General features: G+C 35.2%; 1 long non-coding RNA gene across 1 annotated transcript; it reads left to right on the top strand.

The window, feature by feature from the left end:
* The first annotated feature begins 2,667 nt into the window (after nt 1-2,667).
* On the top strand, nt 2,668-12,697 carry LOC137476659 (uncharacterized). The gene is made up of 3 exons (XR_011000506.1): nt 2,668-2,892; nt 8,385-8,563; nt 12,506-12,697. It is a non-coding gene; the product is annotated as an uncharacterized lncRNA (long non-coding RNA).
* The last annotated feature ends 3,229 nt before the right edge of the window (nt 12,698-15,926 follow it).

Here is a 15,926-nt window from a genome sequence, read left to right as displayed (position 1 = left end):
TCAGGTTCTGGATGCAGTTTTAGACAAAATTTATCCATACAGGCATTCTTATTAGACTCTTGCTGTTTAATATAGCGTTAGTGATCTTTTCCTCCTTTTGCTCCATTTTTTAACACAGTTTCTGAAATATAATGGTGCTCTATTGTCAGGGAGAGATCACAGCTGCAAGTTCTGTTTTGGGTCTAAACATTGCAGAAGAAATAATTGCAGTGGAAATAGTTTTGATACAGGTTTACTTTTTTGAGAAAACCGTTGCTTTTAAGTCTGTTACTCTTGGAAGATAACAATGAGCTACTGGCTTCCAGATCCTGCAGCACTGAGAAATCAGAATCAACTGGTTCCCACCTATTACTGAAGTCCCAAGCAGTAATACCTTCTTTGAACAAATGCATGATTTTGTCACCATGAATGTTTGCTGCTCTGGCTGAATTCAGAACTAAAAATGAGCTTTAATGACCAAAATTTTGTTCTTTAAATATAGACAAGGTACCTGCAATCATCTGAAATATCTTCTTGTAGCTCAAAGGTGTAATAGTAGTGGCTAAAATATTATGACATGAGATTGCCGAGAAAGCTCAGGCTCTAAAAAGATTTATTTGAGAAAGCACAGGTGAAATAAGTCTTACCATTTCTTACATGTGCTGAACCGAAGGAAAGAGTTTTAGTTAGAGCCTTGCTCAGAATGACACTTTATGCTGTAAGCTAAAATCTGTGCCAGAACTGGGATGTGCAGCTAGTACTCTCAAGGTCTCCTTTTGACATTTAAACTTCAAGGATAAACCTTCATTTTATTCTCTTCTATGCTAGAAGGATTTTATTTACTGGAAGCAAAGCCTTATTCTCCTGTTAAGGCTCAGGGCAGCTAGTGTGGTTTCACATTACAGAAAAGCAGTAGGATTTTTTCATCTGTACAAAAAGGTACACACCTTTTCCTTTGTATCCCAGAAATGCACTACAGACTCCTCATGGTATTACACTTCCCTGTAGCAGGGCTGAACTGGAAAGGAATCAGGAGCACCATTTCTGGTGTTGCCTTGGTTGCCAGCTGACCACAGCCAACAATGAAGCATCAAAGTATTGCCTTCCCACCCCTCTGTCCTGCTTCACCCCAGCTGGATGGGGGAGAGCAAAGGTGAGAAAAAATTGTGGTTCAAGATAAAGATGTTTTAATAAATAAAGTAAAAAAACTTAAGGCATCATTCACCACTTTCCACAAGTAGGTCAATGTCCAGCCACTCTCAATGAAATGGTTACTTTAAAATATTAGCCTCTATTTTTCTGCATTGAATATGAAAAATAGAAATTATCACCAACAAGCTCTGCCACCTTCCTTGTTTTTGGGAGTTTTAGTATTTTTTTTTATTATTATTTCCCTCTGCCCCTCTGATCCTTCTCCAAAGGACTTACATTAATAAAATAAAATCTGACCTTATAAATTTTGTATTCAGTTTTACAGATCATGAAGTTTGAGCTATTCAGATAATGTCAGCAGCTATTCTTAATATGTTTTACCCAGTGTGAACTGACCCTGAACTGAATGTTTGTCACTAAGAAATAGAATGTTTTAATGAGTTTATTATTCATTGTTAAAACTTCTCTTTTTGGAATTTGTTTTCATACACATGGTTGAGAATGCTTTACAACACAGTAACTCAGAATGTGCAGGAGGGGTCAGTTTTTGTTGTATTAGCTACTTTCATGCAAAATACTGTACTTCAGGTCCTTTTTAAGTGCAGAGAGGGTTGTAGCTGAAAGAGATTTTAACTTTTGCCATCTAGGACTACTTCATCTTGTTAGTTTAGCCACTTGACACAAGAAGCCTGAACATATTTACAGAGATCATAAAATTTAAATAACCATTCTTGGGAGTGTTTTTTGTTCTAGATTACTGACATCTAACTTAGCCTGAGAGTTTAAACAAGTCACCTTTTCACTGTTCATTTTCTAAAAGATGGTGAAAAACCCATATACCTGAATGTTTTGACAGATGTCTACCTCAGGCATGTAAGTTTTTATGTTCTAAGGCTTTTATGTTCTAATACAAATGGTTTAAATTGATTTCCTAAAACATTTGGGCACATTAGAATTTTCTTGGCCTAAAATTCATGTGTGACAACTTCGCTTTCAAAACATCAGTTATTAACTTTAAGGCATAAAAATGTAGCTCTCTGTATACATTGGATTTTAAGATACAAAACTTATTTTATGCTTACTGCCCAAATATTTGGGCAAGAACAGCTGTTCTCATAGCTTTACCTTACAGTTTTCTGTGGGTCTCCTTTGTGTCTCTCAAAATTACGACACAAGAGGCTCTTGCCAGGGAGCAGAAAAAAGTGGCTTCTCTGAGCAGAAAATGGAGGTGGGAGCCAAGGAGAAGAGACAGGGCCAGTGCCCTCCCACGTGAGGAGTGCAACCCCAGTGTACCTGACAAGAAGGGCAGGGCAGATCTGGAGATCAGCCAACACTTCAGTGCTCAGTGAACAAATCTGCACTGACAGAGCAAATCTGAGCTCAGGCTCAAAGCTGAGCACAAACACAGCTGCCACTGGTAAGGATGAGCCTTCTTAAGGGTCAAGGGGAAAAGGTTGGGTTTAATGCAGCTCCCAAACAGGACAGTATGGGAGAACGTAAGCAAAGCTTCTAAGAGTTCTTCTGATGGAAGCATCTTCCAAGGTCTCACAGCTGCACCATATCAGACTACGGCCCAGAGGGAGAAGAGATTGCAGGCTCTGCTGATATAGGTAGAAACCTTACAGCTGTGAGGTACAGTGAGTCTTATTTAGACAGCGTAGAAGTGAAGGCTTCTCATCTGTTTAGGAAAATTTCAGGATCACTACAGTGTTAGAGTAGATTTGGGTAGCAGAAGATGGATGAGTGAAACTTTGATGTAAGGTAATGTAGCTCACAAGATATAGCAGGAAGAGGTTCTTTGCTTCTTGCACTCTCTTCAGCTGTTCTACTACATTGCTTGGTCTGGGCTATTTGCTTTCAGCCTGGGTTTAAATATGCCACTGTGAACAACTGAAGATTTTGTGCATTGAAAATGAGCAGCACCTGGTTATGCTGCATCATTTAGCAAAGCCATTTCTACTCAAAGATTACTTTCAGTTGTAAACACATGAAGAATTAATGAAGGAATGGTTATGAAAAAAAAATAATTCTTCATGAAGATGTTATTCTGACAACGTTCCGCGTGCCATACCTAGTCCTTGCTTGCTTACATATAAAGTCTAACTTCAAAAGGCTAAGTTCAGTGGATTTGAAGGTTGTTTGCTTTTTGTTTATAAGAATCAAAGAACGATTTTCTAAACAAAACCTTGCAGTATCAAATAAAATGTGAAATGCATTTGCTCTAATACTACATTTTTAATTCCCTTTTTTTTTTTAAATTCACTGGAATGCAGTAAAAGTACTGCGTCTTCAAATGCACAGTAAGTTCAAAACTCTTGCCTGGACCACAGGTGGCAGTACATGTTTAAATATGAACATATCTAAGCATCTTTTGTCAGTATAGAAGGAAACTTGATTTTTGCTTGTTCTGGTTCAGCTAAGGGAGATCAAATATGCTTCTTAGACTGTGAAGACAAACCTGAGTTGAAAAGTTGAAATATATGTAGTAAAGTAACATTGCACCATATGAGAATGTTGTAAAGTAACTGTGATTACAGAAAGTGATACTGTAGAATAGGAAAAGGTTCTGTTGTTTGTTCTGAGTTCTGACCAGCATTTTTTAGGCAGATGAATTACTTTATTAAAGCTAGACATGGATTAATTTATTTGTGGCCACATTCCTACATGTGCCTATAAGAGCTTGAGCATTTTTCTGATCTGCTTTGGATTTGTTTGCATTTTTCCTAAAAGTAGATAGTGATGGCTAACAGCTTTTAATATAACTACCAGAGGCTGACTCAAGATTTCAAGATTCTATTATTCTAAATTAAAGTATGCTAGAAAAACTTAGGGAGCTATCTGTGACCAATAAAAAAGCATTGGTTTTGTCATCTGAAGTACTTAAATAATACATCTGCACCAATTAAATACTTCCATCATTGTAGCACCTTTTACCATAGGTGGTCTGATAAATTCTGAGATATAAAGTAGTTAAAATGTTCATAGTGAAATCAGAAAATGGAAAAAAGTACTAAGAGAAAAGCTTTTAGGCTTTATTTTTACATTTGAGATTCATCCTTCATTAGCAAGGCAGCACCTAAGCATTCAGTAAGAGTGATGATGCAAGGTTTTCTTTTACATGCTAATCTTTCTAAATGGCCAGAGAGCATTATCCCATTACACCATTATCCCATATTCTTCCAGATATAATTTACTATTTCATTTTATAGTGTCAGGAAATAAGGGGAAAAAAAGTTATGTTTGCACGTATGAAAATAGCTGTAATATATTTTATTGTCTCTAACAGGAAAGGATCTTGAATTAAATTTCTGAAAAATACTTAAAAATCATTTTATTGCAAAAGTTTTTGTCTTATGTAAAGAGAGGCTGGTTTTTTTTTCAAGTGTGAAGAGAGTATCTGGCTCATAAATCTGTTTATAAAATGCCATCATGACACTACTTTCTGACTCCAATGACTAGCTTACTAGAAAACTAAATTTTAAAAGTGTTTATAGTGAAGAGGTTTTGTACATTTGTAATCTAATTAGGAAAGATTTTTTTTCGCCCTCCCCCCCCCCCCCCCGACATTTATGCAGAAAAGTTTATTCCTCTTCTGTCCTTATTTTGGAAGGTTAAAATAAAATGAATGATGATTAAAATAAAATGAGCAACTCTCCAAAGACCATATATAGGAGCCTTTCCTTAGCATTCTCTTGATTAATTCCTTTTTCTTAAATATATGCATATATTTTATGTTGGTATAAATGAATATATATGTGTCTGTGTGTGTGTATATATATACATATAAGTTGAATACAACATTACATTAAAACTCCTATCAATTCTCTATACAATGTATTTATCAACTTACCTCCTTTGGAGAAAATATCTTACTAGAAAATGCACAGTATGTCCTAGGACTGCATTTACCTTCTCCACAAAGCTTGACATTCAGTCATTGATTAACTGGTATCCTCAGGTTTTTTCTGGCTCTTCCACTTCCAATTCATCATCTCAGAGAAGTACTTTAGCTGTAGTGTCTTCAAGTGCTGAACTTTGAATGCAATATCACTACTTTTTTAACCTTTGTCCTTGTAGTATCAAGTCACCTCAAAGGTAATTAATTTTTAGTTGGTTGATTTTTTTTTTTTTTTTTGCTAGGTTTGTTTTGTTTTTCGTAACAGTGCTGCTGCTATTTTTAATCCTAACATATTTCATTAGTACTCCTGGCCTTTATGCAAACACCATTAATGAAAATGTGCTTAAAAAAAATCTCCAGATATAAAGATCTTGTGTAGATGGGATGTTGTGTTGTAGTAGATGCCTAGAAACACCAACTAGAAGAGTTACATGAACTTGTGTATAGCCACAGTGTTATGTTGTACATAAAGTCTCCACAAATTCTGATGTGTATACTTCAAACAGCGTGCCATTAAAAACAGTAGATTTTTTTTTTTTTTTGACACTGGGAAAGTGATTGGGAAACACTGGGAAAAAAAAAAAGTTTGAAATAACCAGTCCTAGCGCTCCATCTATGCAAATAGCTGTGTGCAAGTTTAAGTGGTTTTGACCTCTACTTACCGTTTTCCTAATTTTCTCAACAGAATGCATATTCTGGCAAGGATGGAACTCTTCCATATGTGTGATAGAGATTTTATTACAGCATAAAGTCAGCCTTGCAGTATAAGATCATCTCTTTTGAACACTATGTACCTGTGAAATTACTTTATTTTTACTCCAGAGTTTTTCTATGAACTAAGGAAATATTCTACATCCCACAAATTGCAGGACTTTCACATATTTATTCATGTAACATTCTATATCATTAAAAATATAAGTTCACTTTTTTTTTAATGTAAAGGGTGCAATAGGCATAAGGCATTTGATATCACATTTTAATTGAGAAAAGAATGGAATAGTCTGGCAATTAATAAATGTATCTGTAGAGTTTGACCTAATGTTAGTGAAAGTAGTTTAAATATTGAGATTTTAGAACTTCATTAATGCTGTGCCCCACTTCAGATGGTATGAGAAAAGAATCAATAACCTTTATTAGTGTGCATATATCTAAGAATCCTGCTTTAGGGGGGGTTTAGTCACATTTAGATTTTATTCCTATTGTCATATCATCAAAATAAAAAATGAAAACCTTTCCATTATATTGAACTTATGGCCTGGAGTTGTTTTTATTATTATTATTACATTTATCTTGATTATTGCAAATACAGAAGCACTGAGAAACCACTACAGCCAAACAATTAGTAGTACATCTTGAAGGGAGGTTTGATAAAAAATTTCATAATATAGGCCCAGTAGAAGAAAATTTTATAGCTGAAAAGTATCTGCTAATACAGGATATTGTTTAGTTGCTTTTATTTTAAAAATTAAATTAAAACCTAATCAATATAGAGACAGAATTTAGGTTGGTTTAGATTTGCTTCTACATTTTGAAATTGTTTGATGTCCACTGAGTAACTGTACTTTACTGTATTTCATGACTAATATTTCAGATTCATAATTCTGAATTACCTTCCTTTGGAAAAGTAAAATAATTTTTTCTTTCATTCATCTTACAACTAAAATATTACATAAATGCAACACACTAGAATGGTGCACCACAAACTTCTGTGTTCATAGATACTAGAAAAGCTCCTTGAGTCACCTACAAATCCACTTACATAAATACCTAAGACTGTCATAATCCCTCAGCCTGTGCAAAAGCCTGAAACTTTAGCCTGTTGGAGTCAGAAACTGTCCATTCTTCTACTTTATTAACCTGAGAGGGCTCTCAGTGCTGTGAAGGGGTGGTTTGAGCGCCGCTGATTACACCGCTGTGGGACTCGGTGGAGCACAAAGCTTGCCCTGTAATCGCTGTGCTGACCTGTGCTGCAGCCAGAGCTGGTCCTGGTGATTGCACAGGTGCTGCTCTCTGACTGGGGCCAGGCTGCCCCTGCCTCTCCAAAGGGCTGGCTGCTGCAGGGAGGAGCACATAAACACTGCTGGCAGCTGGAGTAAACAGAAAAAGGCTTGGAATTGATATTTTAGCTGAAAAGCACCGCTGAAATGTGCAAAAACTGAGATTGTAATGGCTTATATTAATAATGAAATAAGAGTATCAGATATGCTTTTTCTTTCTAGAAATAATTTCTTAATGAAATTTCTTTGATTTGGTTAAGCACCTTACACATGGTTAAGGGCCTAGTCATTAAAATTCAAGACTTCTCTCTCTACACTCATAGAGGTACAGTGGATACTGCCTAGAAGCTCTAATGTTTCACTGATTAAATAAAAAGGAATACAAAAACTTAGGCTATTTCATACAGTTTTTGATCTGTGTGCATAAGTGTTTTTTCCTGACATCCTAATTGTAACCAACGTCATTAATATCCCATTTACGAAGCACAAACTCGACAACAAAAAATAGTAGATGTTGAACCAGGAATACAGTTTACTGTATTTTTATTTTTGTAACTTCTTATAAAGAGGTAATTGCTGACCAAGCTCAAACATCTTTTACACGTCTAAAATCCAAAAAATACAAAAAGAAGACCAATGTCAAACAAAATATTTCGGGGTCAATGAGTAGGAACTCTTCTCCTGCATGTTTTATGGTTCCTTTCATGATTCAATGCAAGAGTGAAAAAGATCAGCACCGGGGAAAATGGAAGACTTAAAAATACTGCATTTTTCTAGTCCTGCTTGGTATATCTTGTTAACTTTTTGGCCTGTTTATGCATCTCTTGATAGAAGGCACAGTTTCTTTGTGGCATCCTATTTTATTTAAAATGTACTCATTTTAAGTTATTGTTTCCTCTGCTGAAACTTGTTACTGCTCACCCTCTCTGCCCTTCAAGTGAGAAACAGTAATTCATTAGACATAACTGTGATACAATATTGTGTATGCAAAGTAACTCCTCCTACCAGTGAAATTGCATTCCATGGAGGTGTTTTCATGGCAACCTTTTTTGAGTGACAGAAGAAGAAGAATACTCAACTAGCTAAAAAAACATTCTGTTGTTTAACATGCAATTTTAATATAGTAACAGCTTGCAGAAGGAGTGTTGTTTTCCAAAATGAACTAGATTTGTCACTTTTTAGGGTCTAACTGTACTTTCCTACCTCGTGAGATTAAGATGTGGTACCCCACCATATTGCCTATTATTTGTAATTCTTGTTCTGAATCTCAAATACAGAGCATGAAGAATTCTATAGCTTTTAAGTCATGCCACTTTCGAAAATGCTAAGTCTGGCAGCTGAGCTGCTCTCTTCTTTAGTTCTTCGTTCCAGGGCTGGAAGTTGATACTGAGTAAAAGCTGGATGAGGGAGAAATGATCGCATCTTTCTTCTGTGTTACTGACACAAGGAACTGAAGAGCAGCTAATGGGGCAATGGAAGTGATGGCACATTCTGTAATGGCAGGCTGATGAAGCTGCTCAACTTCAAATTACAAAAAGTCAGTCTGATCTCTCCAAAACTAATTTTCATCATTTTTTACCATCAAATGTCCAGAAAGCAACAGGTGTCAGTCTGTATTTAGAATGCCAGCAATCTCCAGAGTCAGTGAAAGGTGTGATAGTGAGGTGTGGGCTGCTGTAACAGGGACACGAGTGAATGAGAGTGAGGAATGCAACCAGCTGTCAGCATCCTGCCAACATGTAGCACAGAAATACTGCTGTCTACTGGGGAGTTTGTAAGCTACCGTCTCAGCCACTGAATATTAGGTGGTGATTTCACCGTACTGCTGAAATGAGAAGGAAGAAAAAGAAAAAGCTTTTCCTTTCCCAAATGTTCACGTAGTGCCACTGCTTCTAGACAGAAAGTAACAGGGACTGCAGTGACTGAAATTTCTGCCTCTCTTCCAGAGAAGTACAAATTCTGCTTCTGTTGGAGTGTCACTTAACAGTGAAAACTTTTCAGTGCACTTTATATGTTTTCACTGCCTTTAAATGATAATCGATGTCAATTGCCAGCTCATTACAAAGTTTTTCATGGATCATCAGAAATGCAGTACCTGGGGGCTGGCCTTTCTTCTTCCACTGAAAACCAATTGTACCTACTATTTACTTTGAGGTACAAAAATGTAGTCTACAAACTAGCAGACCAAAACAACGACTGCATCAGACTCTAATTATTTCTGTTGGAAAATTTTACTTTCTCTATGGCCATAAAATTCTCTAATGATTTTTATCAAGAAAGAATTTAGCGATGACAGTCTATCTAAAGGAACATCATGTTTAGATCTATGGGGCTTTTTTTGCTTTATATCACGAATCTCAAATAAAGGAAGAACATTGCCTTCTCTTTCAAACTCATGCCATCCTCAAAAATAATTACAGCATGAAAATTGGACACCTTTACTATGAACAGTTTTCTGCTTAATACATTTTGCATAGCTTAGTGGGTTTCTTGTTTTTGAGTGGTAAGTTTTTTCCTTTGTAATTTTGTTGTTTTTCTAGGACATTTACAATTTGTTTATGTATTAATTGTCTTGATGAAAATTGAGGTCAATTCCTTAAACTGTGCCTTTGAGCAGCCAAGAAGTTCAGATGAAGTCAGGAAAAAAAACCAAAGATGCATTTATGAACAGTTTATGTGGTTGTCCCCATATTGTAAATCAAAACAGTTCTATGACTTACTCAAGGTTGCACAGTATGAGCCAATTCACTGTGGAGTTGTCTAGCACTGAAGTGCTCAGTCATGGTTACAAAATACCTGCTCCAGCCTTAGGTATTTTTGAGAGCTTCAGATGCTGATAATTTGAGATTGTTCTGCTCATTCATTGATATGTGAGGAATTAAAGCTCACTGTGAGAAATTCCCAAGCTGGGGGACCTAAACTGTTAGGGTTTTTGTGTTTTGTTTTGTTTTTCTGGTGTAAGAGCAAATCTGTGTCTCAGATGCAGTACATATTCATTTATCATAGCAGAGGTCTGAGGTTTAGGAAGCCTGAGCTCTGAGAAAGAAAATATTCCTGTTCTGTGACAGCTTTATGAAACAAGCACGTTGTCATGCATTATTACTGAAGTATGCTTTAGTTCAACATGAATGCCATAACCCAGGCCACTCACTCAAATATATCAATGGATAGACCTGTTGTTTTCTGACTGCAGCCCTCTTTTTAGAAAAATTCCCCCTTGTTACTGAAATTCTAAAGCAGAAAGTAGCTGTGCCAATAACTGGAGCAGAATAAAATTTAAACAAGTAAAATTCACATATTTTTCTTATTTCTACTCCCCTCTCCTTTTTTAAAAAATTTTCTCTCTCTCGAGGCAGGAAGAAAATGAAGTTGTCTACCATTAAGCAAAGGACATAGTGAGTCTTGACTGTCATAGGGATCAAAATTAAGCCTCTGCTTTAAATAGGAGACATTGGAAATGCCTGTCTTTTTTGCTCGTTTCACACTGCAAATTCATCCTTCTGATTACTTACCACATGTTCTTCAACTAAGCCTGAGCTATGTATTTCTTTTTTAAGAAATATATGTAAATACATACATGTCAATTGAAAAATATCAGCAGTGGAGTTTTATGTTAATTTTAGTTTTAGTTTTTCTTTGTTTTCTTTTTTTAGTGGAGGAATTGTTGGTGGTTTTAGGGATTTTTGTTTGTTGTTCTTTTGTTTGTTTGAGGTTCTTTAAAGAAACAGTCTTAAAATTTGGATGAGAAATAAAATTTGAATTTAATAAAAGCATATGGTTGTACTTATATGTGGAGTATAGATTGTACAATAAAACTGTTGAAAGAAGTTTTAGTAGACTTTAAATGACAAGACTGAAATTTCTTCTTAGTTTTTGATCTGTGTAACGAATGGTAATTCAAATTGTATTTTTCATCACTGAATTTTGAAGTGTTTATTCTCTAGGCATCTCTTAATAGAAGTTATGTCCTATAATTCCATGTGAATTAATAATGAAAGCTTTATATGGCACCATAAACCAGAGTTTAAGAAATAACAAAGAGCAGTTAAAATCTAGAAAGCAGATATAAGGGCAACATGAAAAGAGCAGCACATATTAATTGAAGTTTTATAAAAATAAATCATATTCCATATGTTAGCTGTGGCTTTTCAAAGCCTATTTCTCAAGCTATCAGATAAACTGAAAATCTATAAAACCTCACTTGAATTGCTCTGGTTTTAAATGATGCTTTTCAAGGGGACTCTCCAAATACTTCAAGCCTTATAATGATTTTCTTCACAGTTCTCAACAAATTAGCGTGTTCTTTTGATAAGTAATCAATGGTTCTTACATGTACTGTACAAATAGAAAAAAAATGCTGTTGTATTACTGGAAAGGTGGTGGTTGTTTAGGGGTTTTTTGTTTGTCTTTTTTCCTCTCCCTTTAGACTTAAAAAAAAAAAAAAATCCATGATAGCAGGATTCCCTTTAGCTTATGAATTAATTTCATAACTCATTAAAATACCTAGAAAAACATCAGCTTGTATTCCTTGGGATATTTAGCATTGTTCTGCTTCCAGCAGCACCTTCACAGACTTGCAGAACTTTGGCATGGTCTTTAGAATGTGCTGTTTGACACCTGAGCGAGCAGTGCCAAATGAGATATCTCTGGTTATACCCATCCATGAGTTAGAAAATGCTTGAACACTGAACAGAGATCCCTGTGAACTCAATAAATGCTTTCTACTTGTTCATACTTGTAAAGTATTCATATTGATATATCCTGCATGCAATTGCAGATAACCCTTGGAAAATGCATTCTGCTCTGCTTTTTGCTTCCCACTTTTTTAATCTCACTGGGCCTCTGTGTTCTTCTCCAATATATTCTTGCTTCCTGGTGACTGCAGCCTTGGCCTCTGTCTTTGGTCAGAACTGCAAAGCTGTGATTGTGGAACTGAATAAAATGGTACAGCACAAAGGTGATGGCATTTGCATTTCCAGATTTGATGTACCTCCCAAGGTATGTCTGCCCTGCTTCCATTTCAGTTCTTGCTTCTATGGTACCTGTGAGTTAATGAAAATAAAAGAAGAAAGCTAATAATATATTCAGGAGACAAGAAAATAGTATGAATTCTACAAGGTGTTATTGTAGCTTTTTTGTTCTTTATTTTCAATTCTACCATTAATGAGGTTTGATATTCCCTCTAGGCAATAACTTGACATAAATCAAAAGAATTCTAATTACACTCTGAGAGAAGATTGATTAGAGCAACTTTTTCTTTAATTCCATGTTTGTTCATTTAGAATTTAATATGAATTTTTATTTAATTACTTAATGTTTAACTGGCTTTAGAGGAAGGCAATGAGAACAGTAGAAATCAGTTTGTTTTACATGGATACAGCATACACAGTCTGTGAGCAATCCTTTAGCTTCATTTTGAAGATTTATATTAGATAAAATGTATTTAATATTTTGCCATAATTAATTTTTCTTCTTTAAGGGCAATTTGAAATGGAATTTTTGGCTTCAGGGAACCAAATTGCAAAACCTGAGACAAAACCTGAGGCCTCCTTTTCAGATACTTCTATATGCTACAATACTGCAATTAGAGGACAGAACTCTTCCTCATGAACTGGTAAATGTGCTAAGAAAATTATTTAAAACATGCACACAGTTACACACTCATACACACACATGTATATTTATACACATACATATATATATATGTGTGTGTGTATACAGTAATATCTGATGTCTGCTGCTAAAGCTGGATCATTATAAGTGAGATTTGGAAACCTCAGTGAAGAACTCACTATGGCAGGATGTTCTAACTATAAATAACTTTTAAAATAATATATTGGAAGTTTTTCTTAAATCTAGTAATTTGTTGAGGAAATATAGCGAACATTCGTCCAAAGCCACAAAGAATGTTTAATTTATGGGGGTATTGAACTGGAATTTAAGAGTTTTAGGCTTTGACTTTCAGTTTCTTAATGTAATTTTTGTTATTTCTTCTGTACTAGAACCAGTACTTGCATTCGTCAATACAGACAATACTTAAGAAGGCATTGAGCCATTTTCTACTTTATATTCTAGCTCTGAAAGAACTTACATTTTTGATGTGCCTAATTCCCATGTTCTAATGATTTAATTTCATTTCAGACATGACTAATGAAACTTAGGAATCTGTATTTCATATTTATAGACTACAATCAGTTCAAATGAAAGAGTTTTTCTATTTACTTCCAAATTATGTATGAAGAGGTTTATTTATCCGACAGTATTTGAGGCAATTTTAAAAAAGTAACATTTTTCTCCTAGCAACATTAGTCTTTTGACTTTTCAACAGTGGACTAGTCAATTGAGTCAAAAAATTTTTACCTGAGTTGTTAGTTGGGAAAAAAAATTCCAAGGAGAAGCACTGGATAGACCATTATTTTCACAGATATCAATAAAAATGAAAATTTATAAGGGGGGAAAACCTCACCGTACATCAGTGTCAAAACTAGCATGGAAGTCCACAGTACATGTAGAATAGTGTAGAAAACAAAGTTGGTTTTGAGAGTGAAAGAATTTCTATCTGTCCTCAAAAACTGAATTTACAAGTAAACACCATTGGCAATTCATGCTGAAGTCACATTAACTCCAAATTAATTCATCTTGATTAATGTTGCTATGATGAATATCAAAGACATTAAAAATGATTAACCTATTTATTGCAGCATCTTGCAACCTGGAATAATGTTTTGTAGAACTGGCACTAGCGTTGTGCATCTGTCTTTTCTATTTATGTAGACCTAGATGCAGAATAATTTATAGGACAACTGCTATAGTTCTAAAAATGTAGGCTTCATGAGCTTGGCTGTCTCCACGCCTGACTGCAAATTCACTGGCACATGCCAACAGGCTTAGTGAATACCAGATGTGTTTCTGTTTCTTTGTTTTGTAAGCATGTGGTGTTATGTATCAATATATTCTTATTCCTGACTGCTAAAAAGTGATGAGCTTAATTTACATGCTTTAGGTTTCTTTTCCAAGGGTCATATATTAAAAGAAAAAAAAAGGTATATGCTAACCACCTTTATTCCCATTGCTCACCACTGGACTTCAAAAGATACTTTTACCTCTTTGAAGTTATCTAGCCCACTCAATAAGATGACTAGATACAGAAAAAGTTAGATATACATACAACTCTACAAGTTTGAAATCCTAAGGTACTATTTTCTATGATGTCAAAATTTTAATTACTTCTCAAAAGCTCCCCTTGGTGGAGAAAACAGTAGGGTAGTTTTTCAGTTGTAACAATACCCAGAAACAACTGATTTTTTTTCTTTTTTGGGAGATCATACAAATATTAAGGACTAACATCCATGAACACATTTCTAATAGAAATTAGTTCAGGAGATGTGATTTTACTAAAATAAATAGATGTGAAGAACAAAATATTTTTCTCTGTTCTTTTGAAAAAAAGGCTTATAAGAATATGGCATAGAAACAAGTAAACATTATTTATGAATAAAAGAATAATTCAGAAAAAAAAATGTCTGATGGCAAAGTAGATGAACTCTAATTATCACAATGAAATTTTTTGTGTTGGACATCAGGAAGAACATGACATATATTTTGGTTTACCATTTCTATAATTAAATGTGTTTTGGAGGTGAGGAAGTAGTGCCATACAGCAGAGAAATAAGTAGAAATGTGCTCTAGACAGCTGTGAAAGTTGAAGGGCAGGGAGGGTTGTTTGCTAATTTGTTTCTTAATGCAGGATGCTGTATTTGGGAAATGTTCATAAGAAGGATTACTTCTTTTCTTCAGCTTTAACTCAAGCACAAAATAATAGCATGTTAGAGACAATGTGTGTTCCATTAAACAATTACATTGCTTTACAGTGGGAGGAATTTTATATTCACATGTGCAGTTTTAAGGATTTCATCTGCTAGGGCCTGATGTTTTAAATCTGCAGTCTAAATTATTCAGGAAAAACAAATTTGTAAAGAATGTAGAGCTCATTAGTGTCCTTGGGTGCATCCTTGCTGTATTAGGTGAATAATCCCTTCACACTACTCCCACAAATCCCCCAACACTGGATTGAGAAAGCACAGAAGACATTGAAATTTCTTTCTGTTATGACATTATTATGCTACTGAAAGAAGCATGAAGGTAATCCATGTCTCAGAGGTGTCTGAGACACCTCAAAGCATTACTATTCCTGTAGTTCCTCTAGAGTTTAGTTAGCCTCACTGTTTTAGGGGAGGATTTTTTTTAATAACTTACCAGTAATTTTTTTTTGGGGGGGGGGGAGTGAGTAAGGGGTGGACACAATAATGGAGCATTTTAATAATGTGAAATGAAATACTCCCTGACCCACCTCAGGATCAGCTGTGCCATATGCACTGTGTACATGTCCAACAGCAAAAACTTGAAGTGAAAAATAAATAGGGAACATGAAGGTTCTTTTCATTAATTTCTTTCACCCATTAGATTGCCTTTTGATAGTTCTGACTTTGAGGAGAGGTCTATAACCCACACCTCCCATTTCACTGATGCTTGTCTGTACTGTAGCAGGGGAAGGGAGGCACTGTGAGGAGAAGTGAGAGATGTACAGGATTGTCTCCACATTTCACTAAGAGTGTCCTGGCAAAAAATGCTTTCTTAAAATGACCCCTTTAATAAAAAAAAAAAAAAAAAGAATTAGAAGAGTAATAAAGATAGTGAGCAAATGCTGCATTACTTCAAAAGGTAAGCATCTCCCATTTGTGCAGATTCAGGCAAATCATGGATGGATTTTCCCGTGGTTTGCTGCACAAAAGTCGATGATGTCCATGGAGAAAAGCTGTCCCTTGTGGTTAATATTGTGACCTATTATGCAATTACCTTACAAGAAATCTATTCCTAAATTATGTTCTTATAAGAACCCC

Source organism: Anomalospiza imberbis, chromosome 6 (genome assembly GCF_031753505.1).
Source record: "Anomalospiza imberbis isolate Cuckoo-Finch-1a 21T00152 chromosome 6, ASM3175350v1, whole genome shotgun sequence".
NCBI classification, from domain to species: domain Eukaryota; kingdom Metazoa; phylum Chordata; class Aves; order Passeriformes; family Viduidae; genus Anomalospiza; species Anomalospiza imberbis.
This window is presented reverse-complemented; position numbering and strand designations above follow the sequence as displayed.